Raw genomic sequence first — 23,475 nt, forward strand, 5'->3', positions numbered from 1 at the left:
GCCCAATGTGGGGCTCGAACTCATGGACTGCATGATCATGACCTGAGCCAAAGTCAGACGCTCAACCAACTGAGCCACCCAGGCGTCCCTATCTACTTTTATAAGTGAAATTTATCTTTACTGTCTCGAAAAAGGTTTTAAGTTTATTTTGAGAGAGAGAAAGAGCACAAGGAAGGGAGGGGCAGAGAGAGAGGAGGAGAGAGAAAGAATCCCAAGCAGGCTCCATGTTCCATGCTGAGCCCAATGTGGGGCTCAATCTCACAACTGTGAGATCATGACTGAGCCAAAATCAAGAGTCAGATGCTTAAACACTCAGGCACCCCAATTTTCTCAAAAAAGATTTGAAGTTTTTATTTAAGTTCCAGTTACTTAGTATACAGTATAATATTAATTTCAGGTATATAATACAGTGATTCAACACTTCCATATAAAACCCAGTGCTCATCACAACATGTGCACTCCTTAATCCCCATCACCTATTTAACCCATCCTCCTACCCACCTAACCTCTTATAACCATCAGTTTGTTCTCTGTAGTTAAGAGTCCATTTCTTGATTTGCCTCTGCTTTTTCCCCTTTGCTCATTTGTTTCTTAAATTCTACATATGAGTGAAATCATATGGTATTTGTCTTTCTCTGACTTATTTCACTTAGCATAATACTCTCTAGCTCCATCTATATTGTTGCAAATGGCAAGATTTTCTTCTTTTTTATGGCTGAGTAATATTTCAGTGTGTGTGTGTGTGTGTGTGTGTGTGTGTGTGTGTGTGTATGTTTCTATATGCATACACACAAAGGTACATGATATATGCATATCATATCTTCTCTATCCATTCATCAGTTGATGACACTTAGGCTGTTTCCATAGTTTGGCTATTACAGGTAATGCTACTATAAACACTGGGGTGCATGTATCCCTCTGAATTAGTATTTTTATATTCTTTGGGTAAATACCTAACTAATAGTGCAATTGCTGGATCATAGGGTGGTTGTATTTTTAACTTTTTGAGGAAACTCCATACTGTTTTCCAGTGTGGCTGCACCAGTTTGCATTCCCACCAACAGTGCAGGAAGGTTCCCCTTTCTCTACATCCTCACTAACACCTGTTATTTATTGTATTGTTGATTGTAGACATTCTGACAGGTGTAAAGTGGTATCTCACTGTATGGATTTGTATTTCACTGATGATCAGTGATGTTGATCATCTTTTCACATGTCTGTTGGCCGTCTGTATGTTTTCTGTGGAAAAGTGTCTATTCGTGTCTTCTGCCCATTTTTTAACGAGATTATTCATTTTTGGGGGTGTCGAGTTTTATAAGTTCTTTATATATTTTGGATACTAACCCTTTATCAAATATGTCATTTGCAAATATCATCTCCCATTCCAAAGGTTGACTTAGTTTTGTTGACTATTTCCTTTACTGTGCAGAAGGTTTTTATTTTGATGAAGTCCCAATAGTTTATTTTTGCTTTTGTTTCCCTTTCCTTGGGACACTTATCTAATAAGAAGTTGCTATGGTCGGGGCGCCTGGGTGGCTCAGTCGGTTAAGTGTCCGACTTCAGCTCAGGTCATGATCTTGCAGTTCGTGGGTTCGAGCCCCACGTCAGGCTCTGTGCTGACAGCTCAGAGCCTGGAGCCTGTTTCAGATTCTGTGTCTCCCTCTCTCTCTGACCCTCCCCCGTTCATGCTCTGTCTCTCTCTGTCTCAAAAAATAAATAAACATTAAAAAATTAAAAAAAAAAAAAAGAAGTTGCTATGGTCAATGTCAAAGAGGTTACTGCGTGTGTTTTCCTTTTTTAATGGTTTCATGGTTTTAGGATTTTAATGGTTTCATGTCTCACATTTAGGTCTTTAACCCATTTTGAATTTATTTTTGTGTATGGTGTGAGAAAGCGGTGCAGTTTCATTCTTTTGCATGTTGCTATCCAGTTTTCCCAACACCACTTGTTGAAGAGAGTGCCTTTTTCCCATTGGATATCCTTGCCTGCTTTGTCAAAGATTAATTGATCATATTGTTGTGGTTTATTTCTGAGTTTTCTATTCTGTCCCATTGATCTATGTGTCTATGCTGTGCCAGTACCATACTGTTTTTATCACTACAGCTTTGTAATATAATTTGAAAACTATGAAACACTGATGAAAGAACTGAAGAGGACACAAAGAAATAGAAAGACATTCCATACTCGTGGATTGGAAATAACATTGTTAAAATGTCTATACTACTCAAAGCAATCTACACATTGAATGCAATCAGTATCGTTTTTCACAGGGCTAGAACAAACAGTCCTAAAATTTGTATGTAACCACGAAAGACCTCGAATAGCCAGAGCAACCTTGAAAAAGAAAAGCAAAGCTAGAGGCATCACAATTCAGAACTTCTAGTTATATTCTCAAATTATTTTTATGGATCGTTATTTTATTTAAGAAATTGTTACATTTTCTTATAAGAATAAGAGATGGCCTCCTATATCTATCCCTTGAATGCTGAAGGAATTAACCAATTAATGTATCAATGGATTGGACTACAAGAAATTTCCAATATCGAATTCGTTTTGGCCTAGAGAAATAGACATTTCATATGGCTTTATCTAATGACTATTAGGGAGAACCCTCCTTAAAGAGGTTCAAATCAAGTTTTTACTTCACGAGGAATAAACATTGACATACTGGTATTACTATTTTGATTAAGTAGAAAAGCATTCTTAGTTTCTCTCCCAAACCTACCACACACATTTGGAATGATACGCAGATGTATACTTGAAGAAAAATTCTAGAAAAATAAAAACTTATCCCTTTACTTACTAATATTCTGGCCTATGATGTTCTAGATAAACACAGCAAAATTAGTTTCATCTACTGCTTGTCTTATTCATTCTGGCCTTTATTTCAAGGCAAAGTACATGGGAAAAACAAAACAAAACAGTGAACCAAGAACTCATGGGAGAGTCTTTCAAGTTCATTTTCTGGGTGAATGCTTCTCTACCCGACCACCAGAACAGAGGAGCTTCCAGGAAGTTAGAGAATTGAGAAATAGGGGAAAAGAATGAGTCACAAGAGGGTCTTATCATTTTACTAAGAAGGAGATTGGATAAAGAACTTGGAAAATCACTTCAACTTATTATACATATGCAATTATCACGGAGTATTTTATTTCTCAAATTAAGCATACACTCTAATTAGTTTGTAAGGCTATGAAATTCTTCTAGAAATAAAGAATATTAAAATGCCATAGGTCATGTTAATATAAAAGAATTTTCTTGCAAATTAAACTGTATGATAGAAATTTGGGGATTTTAATAAAGAAGTCCCCTTAGACAGAGTCCAGGATAGGCCTTCCACATAAAAGATTATGTTTTAAAAATGAAATTTCCAGGGCAAAAAACTAATTGTGACCCTGTGTTAACCTGTTAGCAATGTGCTTTTTATATATAGAAAACAATTTTAAACAGTAAGGTAGTAGAGAGAACTAAGTATTCACCCGCTGTACCTTCAGGAACTATATTTCAGAATGTACTCACTGATTCCAGGACTGTTTGGGCTCATCAGAGACAAGTCTGTATTTTAGAAACCCTCCTCTCTTACTCTTCCTATGATCATGATGGCTTCCAGCTCTCCTGCTCTGAGACCCACATCTACTGCTTCTTTCATGACCTGTTTCAAAGCTCGCCTTTTAAAGAAGAATCTTCTGGGGCGCCTGGGTGGCGCAGTCGGTTAAGCGTCCGACTTCAGCCAGGTCACGATCTCGCGGTCTGGAGTTCGAGCCCCGCGTCAGGCTCTGGGCTGATGGCTCAGAGCCTGGAGCCTGTTTCCGATTCTGTGTCTCCCTCTCTCTCTGCCCCTCCCCCGTTCATGCTCTGTCTCTCTCTGTCCCAAAAATAAATAAACGTTGAAAAAAAAATTTTTTTTAAAAAAAAGAAGAATCTTCTAAGTATTCTGAAAATATACTTCTTACTCTATTGACCATTCTCAGGTAGGACAGTTTATAGTACTTCCAGGAGAGTGAGCCACGCCCTCTAAAGTCCACCAGACTCTCATCTCACCCCTTAATTTTTCATTGCTCCTTTTGTGTATTATACATTATCCTCTCTTTGATATCCTCTTTTAAAAATACAAGTCTCTGGGAAAGAACTAACATTAGATCCTTAATACTTTAGTATGAATGAGATTATTAGACTATGTCCCTTCCCTTTGGCCCAGAGCTCTTATCAGAGTTCTAAGTACCTAGAAGAGAGAATGGATGGTGAAAAAAAAGAGAGAGAGACAAAGTCCATAGTGAGAGAAGCTCACCATTTTTTTTCTTCAGCTTTCCTAATTAGACACATAACTATATTTTGGTTTAGTGTAAAAAGTAAGATAATGGGGATATAGCCAAATTACCTAGGTTAAAAATCAGGCACTACCACTAACATTGGGCAAAGTACTTCATTTTCTATCCCTTGGTTGTCTCATTTGTAGAACGAAAACACTGTACTTCCACTGTTGTTGTGAGCATCACATGAGGTAGTGCATATAAATTCATAGAACAGTGGGCAGTACAGAATAAACACACAACATTATCTTCCTTTGCTTTTCTCTGCCTTGTCTCATGCAATATGTGCAGCTCTAAGGCCTAGGATTCTGATGTTGTCATGGACTGACAGTTGAAATCCTCACTTGCCTCTCTCTTTATATCTTAATAATCCACCTTCATCAATAAGTAGAACAGCTACTGCCTAGGACACCTGTCCTGCCTCTTCATGAACATGTTTTCGTAAAGACAAAGATCTCTGTTAAGTCACAGCCTGGTTGTTATTAGCTTAAAACAGTGGGAAACTTGAGAACACAGAGTGCTTCATTTACCTCTACATCTCAGCGCCTCATGCGGCATCTGGAAAAGGACAACCATGGGAAGTACTGGCTGGACTGAAAATATATATTGTGATAACAACAGTTACACTTGGGGTTTACCCTGATACCTTAGTTTCACAATGTCATCTCTCTCATAAGCTGCAAGCACTCTATAAATCTTGTCAACTATATGACATTATACTTGTTCGACATGGTTTTGAACTGGGAAACTATTCCCATTTAGAACAAAAAAGATATTTACTAAACACCAGTAGGTGCTAGGCAGAGTGCCCAGTGTTTGGAAATTGTAAGAAAAAGGAAAGACACAGTTCCAACTCTGTGCCACTTACCTCGATTTCTGTTCCCTAAGGACAACACTTGCCCTCTCTGCTCCTATGGCACCACTCTCAACTCTCCACAGCATCTCCACGCACAGTGAGAAGGATTTCAGAATCACATCCACAAGTTTTATTCACACTTGATTGCAAAACTTACCAAGACTTTTCTCGGTGCTGTTTATTCTACTTTCTGACCCTGAGTGGTAATAGCTTAATAATGCTTGCAATGTAATTTGCAATATGACTTCCTTTTAACCCAGTGACAAAGATAAAAACAAACCATGTTATTTATCTTTAAATTGTGTGATGTTACATGTTCTCTGAACAACAGGGCTATTTGTACTTTGCCTACTTTCTTATACCAAGCATATGTGCAACAATTGTACTTATATATTTATTTGATTGTGGTGAATAGTTGTATAAATGTGCCTTTATTCTGAGCCTTTCCTGGTACCTTCCTTAGGGCGGCATGACACTCTTCAGCTCTCCGTTATGGTTAAGTACACATTTTCTTTTGAGATCTGAGTTCATAAGAAAATTTTCTTCCCAGAAGGTACATGCTCCAGATAATCTTCCTGCTTTCTTCTCACTGGACTGACATTTATTTCTCAAGGGTCTCCTCACCTTCTAATCACAAGCAACTGACGGACAACATGGTGGACCCAATAGAGTATGGACTCTGAGTTTCTGCAACTCCTTACATTAATAATTACTGCCTATCACAGTTATTAACCTCTGGGTCATTATTTCTTCATCTGAAAAATCAGGCTAATAAATACTCCTTCAACTGGATTTTAAGAAGACTCAACGAGATGATGGCTGCAGAACGCTTGGAAGAGTCTGATGAATGTTAATTCTTTTATCCCTATTTTGCTGACTGGATTCAAGACTAGAGTAACCATTCCCCTATGGATTCTTCCAGCTTTTCAGTCATAAAAGATTCTTCTGGGTACATCAAGAATATATCAACTGTTCAACATTTAGAAGAAAGACACTGCCAACAAAGACTAATTTCAATTCAAAAGCATTTTGCTAGAATCTAAGGGGGATTCAAAGATGAGAAAGAAAGATAATGTTTCTGACACTAATAGCCTGAATACTGGAGTTACAATCTATATTAGGAAAGCATCAGTTGTATTCGCTCTTTCTCTGAGCACTCAGTATCTCTCAGCAACATCATTTATTTTTTTTTCTCCTCTTATTTGTCAACAACCTTTTTAACACACTCTTTAACACATCAGTGTGCTTTTAATGCACAATCCACTTTGTACATTAGAGCTCTTTCTTTTAGGACAGATCTCATCTCCTTTTCACTGCTGTTCTAAGACATTCCACCAAACTTTAGTGCTACTCATGTATGGACTTTACTTATATAAAATTGACTATATTAATCAAATGCCAGACTCTGAGTAGTTCATGTCAAACTCCAAAGGATAATTTAGAATCTGTGGGGTTATACAGGTACATAAGGTAAAAGCCACATAGTGATAAAGAAAGCAGAAATGTATCTAATGTATCTAATGGTATCAGTAGCACAAGGCAAGATACCACAATAAGTGGGGAGGGGTAGATAAAAGAATAAGGGTTGCATTATTGAAGCTGAATAGAAGAGCAAAGAACTAGGTCACCAGGCTACAGGGATGAACCAGGGAAAACAGTGTCATCACAAGTTGAGGGCCCAGGGGAGCTATGAAGTCAAAAACAAATAGGGAACACACGAGTCAGAATTGTTCAGAGGAATGAAGGAAATCAAGGTATTTAGACAAATCAGATACTTTTGAGGTAGCCACCTTAATAGCACTTTGTCCTGTCCAGTTTTTAAAGTGTACTCTTACTCCACAGGGACTGAGTACTCACATGACTCCCGACAAGCCCAGGTGAAGTTATGAGTATTGCTCAGGAACTATCTATAGCACTTCTGAGAAATGCAGTTCAATGTCCCATTCTACATCTTAGGTCGTAATTCACCTTCCTCCACAAATTTCCAATTTAAGACCTGCTTGATCAGTTTGCCACACATATTTTTCTCTCAAGTTGATGTGAGCTAATAATACAGTACAGTTGTTAAGCAAGTGAACATAATTGCATACACTTTTAATATTAACATAAATTTACAGTCCGGATAACAGAACTCCTGGAACTTATGGTTTTCAAATCTCATCTACAGTACTTTGTGCAATTTGGAGCTCTGATTTTATGGAATCTTCGAAAAACTTAAGGACAACCAGAATAGCAAAAGTTCTATAGATTATTTTGGAATTGAAATGTTTGATGGACCTACCAGGTTCATTCTTTTTTTTGAACATACTAAAAGGAGAACTGCTAGATGATCTTGAAATTTTAAATACTCCCATGTTGGGGCGCCTGGGTGGCTCAGTCGGTTGGGCATTGGACTTCAGCTCAGGTCATGATCTCACGGCTCGTGAGTTCAAGCCCCGCAATGGGCTCTGTGCCAACAGCTCAGGGCCTGGAGCTTGCTTTGGATTCTGTGTCCCTCTCTCGCTCCGCCTCTCCCCTGCTTATGCTCTGCCTCTCCCTCTCTCTCAAGAATAAATAAACATTAAAAACATTTAAAGACTCCCATGTTAATAGATTTATTTTGTGGCAGAACTAGGAAAAATAGAAAAATATAAGAAAGGGAATCTGAAATCTATACATTGACAATACAGGTGTCAAAACTATGCAAAAAAGACTGATGCCTCGAAGTAGCATCCTTTTTAGCCTTCAGTTCAACAATCACTCTTTAGACCTCTTCTTTAGGCATTTAGTGCTGAACTAAAATAAGACATTCTGATTCCTAGCTACCTCTTCTTATTACCTTTGCTCTTAACTATCATTTTAGTCCTTGCCCTGCTATTCATATTTGAAGCAGTTTGGGGGACGGTTTGTCTTCCCAGCTGCAATTTTCTCTCTCCTTGACAATGATTATTTATCCCTCAAGCTCCTCCAAGTTTGACCCATCAACTCTGCCACCACTCCCCTACAATCGGCCTTTGGTATTCATGCAGAAAAAAAAGAAAACTAGGTATCAGAAATTATACCAACGAACCTGCGCCGAGTAAGAAATTTAACACCTAAGATTCGTGTTTCCTTTCAAAATGAAGACATACTCTCTTATTGAACACATTAAAATTACTGCCAAATTTCTTACTTCTGGATGAATACCTGAAGAGAAAATCTTTACATTTTTAGTTGTTTTAACCCAAGTAACACCATGTTCTTTCTGCAATCATTGTGAATTAACAATTATGCAGGCAAATGATAAAAAATCAAGCCTATTAGGATTTTTATTGACGACATAATGCTCTTCAGAGGCTGGACACCGTTGAGCAGGGGTTTTCAGCTTCACTCTGCATTCATTTTCAAGTAAAGCACAAGCAATTTATAAGTGATGTTTAAAGTAGACTGCCGATAAAATACACTATTATGCCTTCAACTCACAATCGGGGCTGCTCTCTCGAGTTGGGGTAGTATGGGATTAGAATGAATGTACTGGTGCTGCATTCAGTCCTGAACAAGGGGTTTGTTTCTACCACGTGGGTTGGTGGAAGTAAACCGAGGTCTTACCTGTGCCCTAGTTCGGTTCACAACTACCTGTGTCACCTTGAAATGGTCGGTTATCCTTACTGGCACTGTTCAAATCAGGATAATCTAGGGTTCAAGAAAAAACTGTAGGGGCGCCTGGGTGGCTCAATCCATTGGCCCACCAACTTCCGCTCAGGTCACGATCCTGATCTGGCAGTTCGTGAGTTCAAGCCCCGCCTAGGGCTCTGTGCTGACAGCTCAGAACCTGGAACCTGCTTTGGAGTCTGTGTCTCCCTCTCTCTGTGCCCCTCCCCTGCTCACACTCTGCCTCTGTCTCTGTCTCTCAAAAATAAATAAACACTAAAAAGAGAAAGAAGAGGAAAAAAAAAAAAACACAACTATAGAAACCATGAGGGTAAGTCAAGCAGGCAGAGCTGGGCGGCGCCCAGTAAGACCAACCTTTACTCTGCGGCCTCCACGGCGCCCGTGGTGCCCACCTTCAGTGCCAGGGGTTCAGACTCATCCCGCGGGGTATCTGACATCACGTGAGCCGGCAGCACTGACCCAAGGGAAGGTCCGAGGCGAGCAGCGCCTCTCCGCACCCGGCAGCCCCTGCGGGAAAGCCTGGGCGGCGCGCGATGCCTGCCGGGCCCGCTGGGCTCGCAGAGCTTGTCGGGATGTGGAGGTGGGGCGCTGCCGGGACGGGGCCCTCTCCCCGGATCGTGTCTTTCTCGGTGACTTGGCGCCGACTGAGTCCAGATTTGCTTCAAGTCCGCTGGACCCGCCCTGCCTTTCACCCGGACTGTGAGCAGAGGCCTTGCGTCCAGGCTGTAGCGCCAGGCCAAGTCCACTGGCCTTGGGAGCAGGCCTCCATTGGTTGGGGACTGAGGAAGCAGCCACACCTTGGCGGACTACTGCTGGATGAAGCCTCGAAGTACTGGGACTTGTGGGGTCTGAGAGCAGAGACATGAGGACAGAGATTTAGGCCACAAATTTAACTGAAGCCTCAATGGAAAATATTGGGGGGGGGGGGGGTGGAGGAGGTCTCCAGCGCGGCACGGTGCCTCTGAGTCCCTGGTAGAGGGGACTGTACAGGTATCTTGAAGCCGTCATCACTGGTGCTGAAAGCAAACCTTTTGGAACCTGCAAACCAATGCTGATCCACATCCTGCTCCAAACCATGGGGCTGTGAAGGAACCATTTTCTATATTTCTGGTCTCTTCTGGAAGCTCCTAGGTAGCACCAAATTCACATCTTGGGACAGATACACGCCGACAGTTGAGGGGTGGTGTAGACTGTGGAGCAGTGACAAAAGGACCATCCTGACCGTGAGGATACTCCAGCCCTGCCTCCCCTGCCTTTGTACATACATTCGTCCTCTTCAAAAATGCTTTTAGAAAACACTAACTATATTGAAAAGCCCTTGGTACTTCTTGGTCATAACCCACCAATCTATACAATGAGTTGCGGATATCAAGTTGGAAAAGAAAAAATGATTGAAAACGGTACACTTTGAGGAACCAGATAAGCAAAAGTAAACAAGGTGAGTCTGAGAAACAAATTGCGCCAAGAAAAGTACTTCTTGGGGCGCCTGGGTGGCGCAGTCGGTTAAGCGTCCGACTTCAGCCAGGTCACGATCTCGCGGTCCGTGAGTTCGAGCCCCGCGTCAGGGCCTGGAGCCTGTTTCCGATTCTGTGTCTCCCTCTCTCTCTGCCCCTCCCCCATTCATGCTCTGTCTCTCTCTGTCCTAAAAATAAATAAAAAAACGTGGGAAAAGTACTTCTTCCAGGCTTCTCCGAAACTTTTTGCTTCCACCCTCAAAGGAAGTAACGGTTCGCCAACCCCCACCCCTCCCCTGCCAGTAGTGGAAAATCCCTGATAATCACTAATAGTCTACTGTTGACCAGAATCCTTTCTGAATTAACACATATTCTCTATGTTATATGTGTTATATACCATATGCTTACAAAAAAGTAAGCTAGAAAAAAGTGTTATTAAGAAAGCCGTAAGGGGGGCATCTGAGTGGCTCAGTCAGTTGACCATCAAACTTTGGCTCAGGTCATGATCTCAGTTTCTACGTTGAGGCCTGGCATGGGGCTTGCTGCTGTCAGCATGGAGCCCACTTAGGATCCTCTGTCTCTCTCTCTCTCTCTCTCTCTCTGCTCCCCGCCCCCCATCATGGTCTCTCTCTCATTCTAAGTATAAATAAAAGAAGAAAGTCATAAGAGAAAATGCATTTACAGTACTGTACTGTATTTTTCAAAAATATTTCCATATGTAAGTGGACACTCATGGATCAAACCCATGTTGTTGTTCAAGGGTCAAACTGTACTAGTTTTTCTACAATATGTGTTCATGAGACATCTGACTCTTATTACAGCCATTTATAGGAATTTAGCCTATAGTATTTACTAATGGTGGAGAGTTAGGAACCAATTATAGTGGGTATTTCTTTTCATATCCATTCTGTTTTCTCTGTGTTTTGTTTAGCTTTTGTTTTTGTTATTGTTGTTTTGCATATGTGTAGCCAAGGGGGACATAAATGTGTGTACATACATCTGAATGATTCATCTGCTAGAATTTCTAGAACTACATCTTTTAAAGAAACAATTATTTGTTGAGGTTGGCATTTAGCTTTAGTCAGGTGATGAGAGATTAGATAAACATTCCAGCAAAGTCTGTATTTTGAAGTCCTGCCCTTAAGGAGCAGAGAGAAAGCCTGTTCATACTGACACATACTTCCAAATGCCTAATATGCCTGCATCCACCTGCTTATTCACTGTTTATGATTCTTCTTCGAATAGGCTCTAAATAAGTATTTCTTTTTGCTAGCTTACTTGACCTTGTTGAACAACTTGTGAACACAGAGGAAAACCTTACAGAGAATCAAAAATGCATGAACTGATCAATATTTGTTAATACCATATGTGGTCCTGTGAAAACACATTTGGGACAAAATTTTTGGTTCCGTCCCATTCTTCATTTTAAGTTTCCTCAGTGTCTTATTTATTTATTTATTTATTTATTTATTTATTTATTTATCTATTTATTTATTTATTTGCACACACCCATTACCCTCAAAAGTCTTAGCTGACTTAGAAATGAGTAATAGGTAAAGCAAGTAGAAACTCTCAGAAAAAGTCCTGCATTTTTCACAGATTAAAAACATGACTATCTTCAGTAATTTAAAAAGTACACCCCACTGGCTGAGAAAAATAATTTAAATCATGGCCCCAAGCATGTTTAGACTTTGGAACATGAGGCAAGTTTTAAGGAATTGCAAAATAGCTTTTAAATTTTTATTTTTATTTTTACAAAGTTTTTTTTTCAATTAAATACTCCCTGTCCTGCACCCCATTCCACCTCATTTTTAGAATGTTCTCTTGTAGTGATGGTTAGCAGTGCACTTACATATGGCCAAAGGGCTAACAGAATATTCCACTGGGGTTTGAGGAGCTTAATTTGTGGCATAAATCTCTGTTCTCAGGCCTCTGCTCTCAGACCCCACAGGGCTGTCAAGTGGTGCTGGAGGGCAGTAGGACTTAGTTATAAGTTTTAACTTTTATAGCATTTCACATGACTCTAAGACAATTGTTTTCCACTGGATTTCAGATGAAGCTGTTAGTTCCTCAGGAGTCCCCCATCTGGATTTCCATTAATCTTAGTAACAGGCTCAGATCCTTTCACACTCACATGCTTTGTCCGCATCTGTAACAGGGTGATGGTGAATGGAACAAATTACTATCTTATTGTTTTCTGGTATCCCTACTCATTACAAAATATTCCATAAAAGATGGTACCTTGTGGGTGGGATTTGTAAAAAGAGCAAAACAGGAATTTAAAGATATTAAAACATACACATTTGATTTTGTATTTAAATATGTTTTTCTAGAAAGACCTTCATGCATGTTATGTTGGAGGGGGAAAGGAGTTAACTCTGTTAAAATAAGGATTACTGAGATTACATAGAGAGAAATCCACCTTTTTAGGCATTTTTAAATAAGATATACCTGACATAAAGCAAAGTCCCTCCTTTTTAGTGAACAGTACAAATGTTTACAAACATGAACAATCGTGTGGCCACCACTAAAATCAATCTATATAACATTTTTATCACTCCAAAAATTTTTCTTAGGCTCCTTTGTTGTCAGTTCTCTCACCCCACTGCCTTGCAACCACTGATCTGATTTCTGCCCCCTTTGTGTCTAGCTTCTTTCATTTAGCATGATGTTTTTGAGATTCCTCCATGTTTTCCCAAGTATCAGCAGTTCATTTCTTATTATGTTTGAGTACAATTCCATCACATGGATGTATCGCGATCTTTTTGTTTCCTCACTAGTAGATGGACTTTTTAGTCATTTCTGGTTTGGGGTTAGTATGAAGAAAGCTGCCATGTGCCTTCACATACGTGTTCGTGTGTAGACAAATGTTTTCATTTACCTTATATTAAATACCTAGAAGTGGGGCTGGTAGATTGTATCACTGTATATTTAACATTATAATAGACTGTTAGACTTTTTCAGTGTAGCTGAACCATTATTTTATTCCCACCAGCAAAGTATGAGCATTAGGGTTGTTCCAAATCTTCATCACCACTTGGATTTTTGGATTTGTGTCAGGTTTTTATATTTTGTTTTTTGTTTGTTTTTCTTTGCTATTCTGTGTGTGCGTACTGATATCACACTGTGGTTTCAGTTAGAATTTGCCTAATGACTAACAATGCTTTATATGTGTGTATGTGCATCTATGTATAATGATGATATATATATGTATAAGTATATATGATTATATGTATATGTAAATATATGTATATATGTATATATATATTTAGGGTGAGTGTTGCAAAGCATGTAGTGTCTTATACAATGAAGACATGTTTAGTAATCTCACTCTGGGGGATTGAGTTTGATATAGTGGGAAAGTGGAGAACTTTTGCAATCAGGCAGATAGATAATGGTTTGAATTCTGACTAGTGTAGACCTCTGTGCTCCTGTTTCCTCATTTATTAGATGACAATAATAATACCAGTGTCTTACAGTTGTTGGGAGAATTACATGAAATAACATATCTAACACAGCTAGCAGAATGCTGCAACTCATTTTCCCTCTGGGGTAATGCTGGCCTTAACATACGTGAATCTTCTGTAAAAATATCTCCCAAAGAGGTCTGATGTCTGACCTTTAGGAGTCGAAACTTCATCTCTTGAATGCCCTACATGGAAGGGGACGTCTTGGGAGGGTAAAAAATAAACAGCGACCCCACAAAGGGTCAGTTAGTCCTCCAGTGTGTTCTGCATCATTCAACTCATCTCTTCACCATTGTCCTGCTTTTTAATTCTATGGTGAAATAGCCTCTCCTCTCACTAGACCATGTACTTCACAGGGGTAGGGACTATGTGTTATTCACCTGTGTATCTCTCTTCCTGAATGCTGTGTCTGACTAGAGGTCACTTGGTACCTTAGCAGTGTTATACCTACAGCCTGAAGATTGGAAACACTCTTTCTCTTTTTATAAGGAAACAATGGTTTGTCATGGGATTGACAGCAGCCAGTGTTTGGACGTTTAAATTTATGTTTTGTCAGAGGGTTAAGGTCTAGTGTCAGGTTTACATTCTGTCTAGCTGGTGTTTATGTACTCAGTTTGGCAAGCTTAGCTGGAAAGTTCCATTAGGCTGTGGGATAGTATATATTTCTCCCTCTTCTTGCTCAATCCAAGAGCATACATAGCTCTGCTGCCCCAAAACTCAAGTAGCCTAGGTATTCCAAGGAAGCCTTGTCTTTTGAGATACTAGGAAGAAACTGACTCAAAGCCTAAACCACATACAGCCAAAGCTTGGATTTGGTGGATTCATTTGATTTAGGGATATCATTGCTATACCTTGTATGTGCTTCCTTTGTCAAACTCAGCCTATTTCCTTTATTTTCACAGAGAAGCAAACAAAATAAACAACCACAGACCTAAATCTACCACATTAATATTCCAGCAACACAAACAACTTAAAAGTAAATATTAGACATCTCCATGCTTATAAAAAAAATGCTTAGTTTTTCAAATACAGTTTGACATCCTGATATGTTGCCTACATTTCTTTCTCCATCTCTCTATCTTGAATGAACTAAATAAACCAGCAAAACCTTCCCTTTTAAAAACCAGAAGATTGTTTCCATTTTCTTATAAATAGCATTACATTCCTCTCTTTGTTCTTACTTGTAAACATCAATTTCCATTTCCATGGTTCTGATTCTAGACTTCATCATCTTTTCAGACTCCTATAGCCCCTTCTTCGCATCCTTTTAATACCACTAGCTGTCTCGAAAATATAGATACAGTCACAGAGGTTTTGCAGGGAGAGGAGATGTCTCATATTCCTTGCTTATAAAATAACAAGTTTCTTGCCATTACTACTATCTAAGACCCTCACAATCTGGCCACAGATTAACTTTTTCCAATGAACATTTCAACTTAAATATGTGAAAATGATTTCAAATTCTTCAAGTATATCTCTAAGTTTCTTCATTTTGTGAGTTCAAGACCAACATTTCCAAATGCCTTAGAGCTATTCCTCATGGATGTCTCTTACAAACACTTCAAAATGAAAATGTCCCAAGTCAAATTAATTATTTTAGTTTTTTTATCCTCCTAAAACAACCCTCTAAGGATTAGGAAATGATATCCATGTTGTAAAAAGAAAGGCGTAACCTAACAACACATAGAGTTTGCTTTCTGGTGGCCTAGGTATGAATGGCTGTGGGAATTGAAGGAAATTCTGACATTATTAACTAGAATATTTCTTGTTATATCGTGCATATTTTGGGTGAGAAAAGTGACTTGGTTAAGCAGATTTTAAATTTTTATGATTGATTGATTGATTGATGAAACTGACATATATATGCCAGTTAAGGCTGGGTCTAAGTTGGAAGCATCATGAGTGGCCTTTCTAAATTAAGAAAATGACAGGCAAGTTGTTATGCATTTCTTTAATACATAGATCATGTTGTGGCTTGACAAATGATATCTTTCTCAATACTCTTTTTATGCAGTGCTGGTTGCTGGGGAGTGGTGAATATGAATTTGCATAGGGACCAAAGGACCTTCAGGAAACAAATGGATTGAAACAACAACTCCTTCTGTTACGGGTTTCTATATTATTAGATATTTGCTGAATGATTTCAATGTATGCAAATAAAATTCACTGATAGGAAATGAATGCTTTCCCATGTGTCTCACCACTCCCCAACCTAAAACAATGACAGAATGAGGTCTTAGGATGGAAGTGTGGACTGAAGACTGAACTGAAAGCCAGAGCCTAGCTTGTCTGTTGTGTAAAGAGGTTGGTCTGAATGCAGCATGTGATTGAATCCTGAGTTCTCCTGTAATCCAGCTGGGGTAGGATAGTGGGCGTGTTTCACAACAGTGGCTTAGCCCCAGGTACTATGGGAATATAAATTAATGAGGTAACACACATTAGTGATTAAGCACAAGGAGTCTATAGCCAGATTGCTGAATTCAAAACCCATTTTGGGCAAGTTACTTGTCCATGCATCAGTTGATCTACCTATACTACAAAGATACTAATATTACATATTTCCTAGGATTGTTATGGGGATTAATAAGTTAATATTTGTAAAGTGCTTAGAATGATCTCTTATATACATAGTAAGTGCTATGTGTACTTATAACATATAAATGTGTTTGTTATATAAAATGTAATCTCAGAAAGCCAATGGCATAGCAACTGTAAGTATGGCAGTGGTCAAAGTGTCCTCTCTTTAGGAACCAGTTTGTTTTATAGGGATTAAAATATCTAACACTTTAGTTACCTAAAAAATAATACACTGTTTTCCTAAAATACAGTTTCATTTTAATTTTATTTCCTTGTGTATGCATGAATATTTTAAAAATTAGAATACATAATAGTTCTAATGTTTTATTTAAAAACCCATAGCTCAATATCCTCTTACAATTGAAACAATTTTCCCCAGTAATGGCTTTTAAACCGATTATACGAATGTAAATGCAGATGTTTGGGTACCCTAACATAAGGCTGTGTCTTTGGGCTTGTGTGTACAAGCAGTCAGATTCGTGTAAGTCTGGCAAGTTGCAATTCCTGTTTGTAATAAACACCAAAATAGAAAAGTGGGCTGTTTCAGAGACCTACCCCATTAGAAGTGACGTATCACATTCATTTCTCTGTCTTGTCTTGTGGCCTGAAACTGGGCATTGTCCCATTTTGTTAACCTCAAAGAGTCTATCAGACATTTGATCATCCCCTTTCACTAAAATTAAAAATTATTTTTCCTTAAAAAAATGCATTGTTGACCCCTCCCAGTAACCATGATGAAATGGCAACACCAAGGACATAAACAGCATTAGCAAATTCAAACACAGTAGTTCCTTTAATTGCTTCAGGCATCTGAAAGACTAAAAGAACTATTATATTCCTAGACAAGGTTAGCCTTTGTAGGAAAACCAGAGACTTTGAAACTCAGGAGATTGCTGCATTTGGTAATTATTCTCAGCATAGCATTGTTATAAAATAAACAGTACCTTCCACACTTGAAACATAAATGGCATGTTATTTTTGTAAAATATGAATGCTTTATTTAAATTACAGCAAAAACTTCTATTATCTCACTTGTCTACTGGTCACTTATTTAACAGTTCAGATCTTTGGAATATGAACAAAACTCTGAAATTAAACACAGAGGTGGTTAATAACTACCACAAAGTCTGTATGCTTTTTTCAGGTCCCCACTTACAAATCTATCTAGTCTTACTTTAAATTCAGTGCCAACAAGTTTGAGGGCCTGGTTTCTCAGCCTGTGTAGATTAGAGTTTATGTACTTTAGGATGGTAAGGCCAGAAAATAGAAGTACAGTCAGCTCATCACCTGAGTAGCTTAACAATGCAGGACAACCATAAAAAACAGACACAGCATCTCACACAACAAAAGCATGAGGTCATTGAGTTTAAGGGAAAGTAGCCATTTATACTTCAATAACACCGAAAAATATCAAATACATAATAAATATCTTTTTTCAGTCATTAAAAATAGGTTAAGTTATGCTTAGAATAATTTTAACACATTTTAGGAAGTTTTCAATAAAAAATATTTGGGGAAAGGGTGACTTAAAGTGGTGAACTTCTGTAGGTGAAAACCCCACTTCTATTCAAAGGCTCATTCTCAGGGCTCCTGGGTGGCTCAGTTGGTTAAGCTTCTGACTTCGGCTCAGGTCATGATCTCGTGGTTCGTGAGTTCGAGCCCCACGTCAGGCTCTGTGCTGACAGCTCAGAGCCTGGAGCCTACTCTGGATTCTGTGTCTCCCTCTCTCTGTCTGCCCCTCCCCCGCTCACACTCTGTCTGTCTCTCTCTCAAAAATAAATAAACATTAAAACATGTTTTAAAATGCTCATTCTCTGTGGCTTTCTTGTATCTGTCGTTCTAACCTAAAAACACCATAAAATACATTTATCCAGTATCTCCTGATATTAATCCCCATTTTTAGGTCAGCAAATTTGAGGAAAGTATCTCTACCATATTGAATATTTTGACAAAACAAGCTGTATTCTAGTCTAAGAGTTCTTAAAGTTATTTTGGAAAGATTCCACTTATCTAGAATTTCATCTATTTTCAGTGTCACAAAAGACAGCAAGGAGATGGAAGAGGATTCTCCTTCTCTTCCTCTATCACCTTCTTCATTTTGCAACTAACACACAGTTGAAAGGCTTCATGTAGTGCTGTATTCTTTCTCTAAGTCCACCCTTGTTTGACAGAACAGAAAAATTTGAAAAGGCACAGCTTAAGTGAGAGACAGCATGGGAACTGAAAAGGAAGCCAACTTCCATCCTTCCTGGGATGTACCAGAAAGAAAAATGTGAAAGAAGTGATGGCAGTGTGAGACTTTTGCCAATTGAAGCCAAATTTCAAAGATGATATGCCTCAGTGATATAAATAGGTGCTGGGATACCTAATTTATAGCTGAGGAAAACTCCAGAAATTCAGTTTCTAGCCTATCACAGACTAATACAAGTGGTATATATTTCCTCCAGTGGTATGCATTGTATCAAATAGTACTCCAAAATCTTCAAGGGCAAGACAGTGTAAACTAGTGATGCATTCAGGTGTGCATTGTTCTTCACCCCTCATAAGTGTCCATATTACACGTAGGTAGTACTTTTCTCCCTAGAGTCACTTATGGCCTTTAGAATCCAAATGAACATCAGTAGACAGAATAAACTCATTTTGCTTTGTAAAACTTAAAATTGTCCTTACGTCAAGATATGAAAATATCTTGTACAAAGCACTTGATTCCTCCTGATTTTATTTATAGTTATTAATCTCATCCCCCATCCAAATTACATGCTCCTTTACAGGAGTCATCAAACCAACCCTTTATATACACTCTGTGAGCATGGGAATCACACATCCTTTCTCCATTGTCATTTTTAATGCACTCGGAGAAAACACAAAAGATGATTTGAATTGTAAGACCTGTGGCATGTAGTCTCATTCACTTGCATTCTGAAAGATGATTTTGATTTGAGTTCTTACTTTGTTAATGTCTCTTGTTTATGGGGCTTTTTACTGTTTTGAGCCAAACTGAAGGATGTTTTTCGGCATTTACAACTGATTTGTTGATGATGGTTTAAATTTGAGTGCAGGGAGTCTGAATGAAAATTTCTTATTAGAATTTTTATGAAGTGTATATTTGATTATAATCTTAACATCTTTAACCTTTAACAGCACAAGCCGCCAACATAAGAAGCATGTTTTACATCATGGGGTCATGGAATAGATTGTAGAGTTTCATTAGCACAAGCCTTGGGTAAAACTGGCATAGGTAACATTTGGCTTTGCTATTCATAACCTCATCCCTTTTTTTTTTTTTTTTTTTTTTTTTGCTTTCTCTGAAACTTGGTACAGCTGGTATTCCTTCTGGCCTCGAGCACCCCTGTGTGCTCTCTTTCCTTCTATCGACCCATACTTGCTGCCTTAGGAAATGTCTGATTTTAGTTTTCATCTCTTTGTATGAATTTAGGTCTAGGTGTTACTCATATTGTGGAGGCAAAATTGATTGATTGATTGGTCTCCTACTTAAAGTATTTCAGGCATCACTGAAGGTGGGAGAGGGGGCAGAGGGCCTTCCCAGTGACCTAGGGGTAAGGTCAGCCTTGATGACAGGAGCTAAAGGAGTCCAAGGGGAAAAAAAATGAAAAAGAAAAACATCTGAACCAAACTTATCAAATACGGATGAGTTTGGCAGAATTGAATTTTTTTTTTTTCTAGAATTCATTGCAGGCTGAATGAAATTGGCAGGCTGGAAGTCACATTCTGATTTATGTCTTTCCTGTTACAGACATTAATTTCATCCAGGAAAACTATATCACAAACCACACAGAATTTCTGTGTTTTCAAAGTGACACTGATCATCCTTTCTACAAGCCCATGACTAGACTAAGCACCTGCACTAAGGGCATGGGTCAAGGAGTGCTTTTACATCTCTGAGTCAGCTGTGGCTGCCTGTGTGCAAGCAATAGACACATTAGTGAGGAAAAAATTAATGGCCCAAGGAGAAAAAGATGACATCAGCATTAGGAAACTGTTGATCAACTAACCTATTTTGTCTAGATATAATCAATTGCCTTCTATAACTACATTGTATTTCAAAACACATATGACGTGAAAGGATTATTCTGACAAATTTATAAAAGTCTAGATCTGATCCCATTACTTCATTGATCTGAATTCTTCATAAACTAAGCACAGTTTCCATTTTCAGCCTCATCTCGAGATACAGTTTAGCCATACATATTCCCTTGAGTATGCTTCTCAAATGAGACAGAAAGGCATGACTCTGGGGTCTATGACATAGCTAGGGCATACACAGAGTTCATGAGGTAACCGGGACACACACAAAGCCACAAGATGCCCTTGATATATCTTCCTGGGGTTTCACATATTCCTCAGGAAAACATGAATTCACATGGTAAACTATTTTAAAACATTATCTGTCAACAAATACAGGTATGCTTTGGGTAGAATTCCAGATATTAATTTTTTTAAAAGAAGACAAAACTTAAAATTCTAATTTGGTAAAGATTATTTCCATCTTCACCCCAATCTTGCATAAAAACCTTCACTCCACTCCTTAGGGATATTTAGGAACAGATATCTGAGAAGTATTTCATTAGCTATGCCATATTATTAACAGGTTTCAGAACATTCCAGATACTTGCCTCTGTACGTTTGCTCGTGAATTCCCTCCATTTGGAACCCTTGGTTCATCTTTTCTTTTCTTTTCTTTTCTTTTCTTTTCTTTTCTTTTTACCTTTCCTTGAACACATCCCATCCCAACTTCCAACAAATATATTCTAATATAATTGATAACTATTATATTATACCACATTATCACTACTTAACTTTCTTTCCTCTAGACTGAGAGAATTTTAAGATAAGGGACTGTTACATTTTTGTTCTTCATATTTGTGTAACATCTATGCCTATAGTATATGTCAGGTGTTTCTTGAATGAGTAATGAATTTGCCAAATCTAGTAACATATATAATATATATAGGTTCCCCACACATGGATGGAGGTAAGAAGGTAGCCTGGTGCCTTTTGTGAGACTATGGTTATTGTATTAGAGATAGCAAATATTTTGAAATCATATCTAAGTTTGAATCCCAGATCCACTAGTTCCTATTTGTATAAATATGGGAAATTACTTAATTTATCTAAGCCTTAGTGTCCTCACTAAGTGTTCAAAATGGGGATCATGACAACTACCTAACAGTATGGTTGTACGAATTCTGAAATTATCCATGCAAAATATCTGGTACCTAGTAGGTACTAAATATTGTTTCCTTCTACATCCCTATCAATCCTTCCCTGTATGATCTAATTTGAGGAGTGTTGAATAAACTCCTAGTTGTATAATCACCCCTTCCCAATGAGTTTGAATCTCAAGAGAGGGAGTGGGCTCTCTTGAATCTCCAGAGGAGTCAGGAGAGGGAGTGGGCTAGTTAGGTCAAAGAATCAACAACTCAGAAAGAGGGATGAAGTAAATGAAACATCATGTCTACAACAGGAGGCAAAAAATAAGAGCAAATCCTAAGCTAAAGATCTCTAGCTAAATATCCTGACTAAAGATCTTAAACAAAATAGAATCGATTGGCTGATGGAGCAGATCTTCATATTCCCTTTGGTGCATCCGTATGGGAAGAGGAGTCAACTTTCCTTGGAGCACCTTTCACTGACTTCATGAGAAGGGGGAGGGGGTCTGCTAAAGCTTTTGAGATATGTAGAGACTTACCCAAAAATATATGACCAAAACTTTAAATCTCTGCCCTTCATATTTCCTCCTTGGGTAATTTTTAGGGATGGCATCCCCCCCGCCCCCCACTGAATTAGTAAAATCTGGTTTAAGAACACCTTGGAATTTTATTACAATTGTATCAAATTTAAAGAGATAACAACACTGACTACTTTGAAGCAAGCAGAAAGCAGGAACCTGCTGGAATAAGAAAGAGAAGAGGTAGATTTTCAAAGAAAAGGAAGTTGGGGAGGGGTGTCTGGGTGGCTCAGTTGGTTAAGCATGTAACTCTGGATCTCAGCTCAGGCCTTGTCAAGGTTGTGAGTTCAAGCCCCGTGTTGGACTCCACACTGGGCGTGAAGCTTACTTGAAGAAAAAACTTAGAAAAGGAAGTTGGGGAGCAATTAAAAATGATTAGGATATTAATCAAGTGGTGGGTGGGAAAAGGTAAATTCTGAGGTAGTTAGTACCAGGAGGGATTGAAAGAAAAGGAATATAGGATTAGGCAGCTGAACAGATACTGGAAAAGTCACATTTTCCAAGGCCCTTTTAGTTCATAAAACTTGTGAGATTGGGAGGCATTGCTTGGACCCCAATCCACTATTAATGTAGTTGAAAATCAGAGGAGCAGTTCATCCACCGAGTGTGAATGGATTAAAAGACAGTTCGAAGAGAGTTTTCGAAGGATCATTCCTACACATTCCTGTCCTACCTCTCTCCGGTCCCACAGATAAACCCAAATTGTAGCCAATTTGTTGTAATCCTATATGGATACTTCTCGCTTTACTCTTTCCTTTGCATTCTCTTTTCTGTCTTCTTCCTGCTTCTGACACTGACCTATAGATAATACAGAAAGATGAAGCTGTGTTCTTTTCCAGATATCAAGGCACAAAATTGTATGGAGAGAAAGAACTTCCCTTGTCTAACTTTTTCCTTTCCTAACTTCACACCCCTTTTATCCTTTACCCAACTCCGCTAACCGTGATGATTTTAATAGAAGATTCACTAAAGTCTAATATTTAAATACCCCTTCTTGAAAATGTATAAACTTCAACTGATGAATATTATGCTCATAGACACCATTTTGGAACTGGATAAGAACATTATTCAACAGAATAAGGATAAATTTGCTCATTAACTACTAACTCCTTTAGTGAACTTTTTTCTGGGATCTCTGCAACTGGTTTGTGGCAAAGATGGTCTAAGATAATATGTTGAACTGTGAACGACTAGTTACCCCCTTCCTGACACCTAAAGAAAATATACTGTGTCTGTTACTGACACACAGGATAAAGTCAGGAAACTCTTCAATAAAACTAATTAATGCTGGTTGATTCCACTTACAAAGTCACTGGTATAATACTTGTGGTAATTTCAAGAAAACGTAGTCGTCCCAAGGATGTGGAAACAACATAAAGTACCTCTGAATCAAATAGCAAAATAATTCAGTAAGATACATTTCTTGAAAACA

This window comes from Prionailurus bengalensis, chromosome A2 (assembly GCF_016509475.1).
Source record: "Prionailurus bengalensis isolate Pbe53 chromosome A2, Fcat_Pben_1.1_paternal_pri, whole genome shotgun sequence".
Classification (NCBI taxonomy): Eukaryota; Metazoa; Chordata; class Mammalia; order Carnivora; family Felidae; genus Prionailurus; species Prionailurus bengalensis.